Consider the following 4,171-nt stretch of genomic DNA (forward strand, 5'->3'; position numbering starts at 1 on the left):
TCATTTTATTTTCATCGTAATAATAGGCTAGATAGTCTGTCTGTCACTAACCAGAACAAGCCCCTTTCAAAGTTACCCATTAGACCCAAGAAATGAGCTCCATAACTATGGATGATGTCAAATTATCTTAAAAGTGATAAAGACAATGTTACTGTTTCTATGATTGACAAGAAATTAACTCTACAACTATGGATGATTCCAAATCATCTTATTCATAATAAAGATAGTGTTACTACTTCTTTAATTGACAAAAAAATTAACTCTATAACTATGGATGATCCCAAATTATCTTATTCATGATAAAAAACAACGTTACTATTTCTTTAATTGACAAGAAATGAACTCCACAACTATGAATGATCCCAAATTACCTTATTCATAATAGAGACAATTTTGCTGTTTCTTTAATTGACATTTTAATCTCTCCTGTGATTTGACTACCACCCAAGAATTTTCCAAATGTTCTTCAAGGATTATTATCATCATTGTTGTCAGTCTTTCACCAGAGATTCTACCATTCCAGGATATTTGGTGTCAACCGGATTCGACCAGCATTGGTGAAATTAATTCAATGCTGTCATTGAATATTCACTTTGCATTTGGGGTCCCTTAGTTCCAAGCACCCCATTTGCTGTGACGACTCCACCAAGGGAGTTTGTCTTCACTACCTACGGACGATTTCATTTAGTTGTTTGGGTTAAACCACATCCTGGGCAGTGACCTTGATTTGTAATTGCTAAAGCTAAGATTCTTTATTTTCCATAGGGTGGTCGATGAATGGAATAAACTTAGTAATCATGTAGTAAGCGCTGAAACTATCAGTTGTTTTAAAAAACGATTAGACAACTTTATGGATGGGGATGACAGGTGGTGATGGATACGGAGCTGCCTAGTGTAGGCCTTATGGTCTTTTGCAGTCTCCTTTATTCTTATGTTCTTATTCTTATAAACACTTTTCTCCCTGTTCTGTCTAACCAATCAATAAATCTATATATTTCCTAATTCAACCTAACCTAACACTTAATTGCTTAGATTCTTTAGCATTTCTTAAAAGCCCTAACTTTTATCCCTGATTATATAACTAATTTTACTTTTTCCCTACAAAGGGCAAGGACCTATCATTTCTCTAAAATTTATCATACCTCTGCTTTCCCTATTAGATATTTACTTTTAATCTATCCTTAATGAGCTCTTTACCTACTGATTTCTCTGCTACTTACCCAGTAACACTTATGATTATTCTCCTGATGTAAATATCATATACGAATCTCCCCAATCTAAACTCCTATCCTATCTAAACTACTTGAACTACGTACTCTACAATATCTCCCTTACTGAAAACTCCTAAACCAACATCTCTCCTACAACTCGTATCCCCCTAATTTCTACCCTACTTGTCCCTAGTTCCCTAATCTCTCCCCTACTTACCTCCAGCCCCCCCTAATTTCTCACCTACTTACATCCCTAACCTATACTTTCCTTGTTAAAGGACACATATACGATGTTACCAGAAAAGGGGAAATGGTCTTAGAGAGGGGGAGGCAAAGATCCCTTGGAAAGGGAGGAAAGAGGTTGAAATGGGTCAGAGAGGAAGATGGGTTCCCGTCCAGGGATCAAAGACGAGTTGCGGAGGTGGAGGAGGTGGAGGAGAAGGTGGAAGTGGAGGAGCAGAGATCAGAAAAAAAAGAAGGAGGTGGAATATGGTGAGGAGGAGGAGGAGGAGGAGAGGGAAAGGGGAGGAAAAAGAGAAAGGTAAGTACAGACAGGAGGAAGAGGAGGAGGACAAAGGTAGAGACATAAGGATAACGTGAACAAGGAGAAGGGTGAGGAATGTAAAGGAAGGAGGTGACGTGAGCTTGTGGAAGGGGTCCGACGGCTTCTGAGGGGAGATGTATCCCCTCCGGCGGGAGACGGGAAGGACGGCGGAAAAGAGGGAAAGAGGAGGGTACAGATGAATAGAGGGAGCGAAGAATCCATGTAGAAAGAGGATATGGAAGACGAATTCAAAAAGGAAGACCACTTACACAAAAAGAAAAAAGAATATATGTATATATACATATATATATATATGTGTATATATATATATATATTTATATATATATGTATATATATGTATATATGTATATATCTATATATATATATATGTATATATATATATGCATATATATATATATTTATATATATATATGTATAATATATATATATTGTATATTATATACATGTGTGTTATATATTTTGTGTGTGTGTGTGTGTGTGTGTGTGTGTGTGTGTGTGTGTGTGTGTGTGTGTGTGTGTGTGTGTGTGTGTGTGTGTGTGTGTGTGTGTGTGTGTGTGTGTGTGTGTGTGTGCAGAAAGATCACTAAGACAACACGTGATCCACAAATTTTGCCGTTAACCACCAACGAAATCGGAAGGAAACAGTAATTCCCAAGCGCTTTCGTGTTATTCACATCTTCAGGGGAATACAGAAAAGTTAGTGTTACACGGAGCTTTAAAAGTAACAAGATTATACACTAGGAAAGGAACTGGCAAAGTACAAAAGTCACAAATGAAGAAGAATAAATCTTAGTACAAGAAATCACCAATGAAAAATAGATCTTAGATAACAGCACAATTCACCAAATTAATTTTTGGTCACTTACAACCTGATTACAAATTTTGTTAATGATAAATTTATCTAATCTATAAATGACATTACTGATATTAAGGTTAGAACCTTCAGAATGTTTGATAATACTACTTTCTATTTTGTTTCTATTGACAAATGAATTGCAAGAAATAACAGAGGAAGCATTAGTCCAATTAATACAATGATTGAACTTTTTCATGTGAACAAATAGAGCATTGGATGCTTGTGTTAAAACAGAACAAGAATCCAATGCTCTATTTGAGAAATATAGGCATAATCGAAAGGCAAAATTTGTATTCACACTTCCTGGTGCTTCTTCAGTGGCAAATAAAGGAACAAAGGCACCGTGAAGATAAGCAACTTCCCTGAGTAAAAAAGTTTAACTTCATGGGATCTCAGTTCTTTCATTTGCCACTGAAGAAGCATCTGTTGGTGCGAAAAAGCGCTTTGGCTTTCAACTATACCTATAATTCTATCTAATGGCATACGGCGAAACACTTGGACTCTTGCCTATGGAAGGCATAGTCACTAAGAAAAAGAGAGAAGATTCACAAGAAGCTTTGTCATAGAAAACTTGCCATTTCATTTAAAGAAATATATATGTACATATATATATATATATATATATATATATATATATATACACATATATTTATATACACATATGCAAATACATATACATATACGTACACACATACATATACATACATACACATATAAATATACATATACATATACATGAACGTGTATATATTCATATATATATATATATATAATATATATATATATATATATATATATATATATATTGAAGAATGGAAGACAAATGAGTGGAAGGGTGGTGAGTTAAACACAGAGAACAGTTGGAGTTTTATTCACTGACGTTTCGTCCTTACCAGGACATTCTCAAAGTACATACAGTTTCAGAAAATTAACAGCTTATATAACCCATCCTTGCCGAGTTTCCCTCCCTCTATCATCCGTCCTCTACCCTATTTTTTTTTTTTTTTTTTAAAGGGTAGAGGACGGATGATAGAGGGAGGGGAACTCGGCAAGGATGGGTTATAAGCTGTTAATTTTCTGAAAATGTATGTACTTTGAGAATGTCCTGGTAAGGACGAAATGTCAGTGAATAAAACTCCAACTGTTCTCTGTGTTTAACTCACCACCCTTCCACATATATATATATATATATATATATATATATATATATATATATATATATATATATATATATATATGTATACATAAACATATATACATACGTAGTTATGTTAGTCAAAATAATAGAAAGAAATCTTAGAGAGTCTGGTATCTAAAACAGTACTAAGTAATTTCGAATAAAGAATTCTACCACGGAATTAATGATAAGGCGTGTCAGAATTAGTGGAGAAGTATTCCAAGTTAGGGAGACTACATCTCAAATGAGTGGGAACTCGTTTTGAATTAATGGAAGTCATCCCGGTCTAACGAGAATGCATTTCAAAATAGCGGAAGCTCGTTCCGGATTATCGGAAGGCATTACGAATTTCCGAAATACAT

This window comes from Oratosquilla oratoria, chromosome 1 (assembly GCF_046742065.1).
Source record: "Oratosquilla oratoria isolate Oo_2021 chromosome 1, ASM4674206v1, whole genome shotgun sequence".
Lineage (NCBI taxonomy): Eukaryota > Metazoa > Arthropoda > Malacostraca > Stomatopoda > Squillidae > Oratosquilla > Oratosquilla oratoria.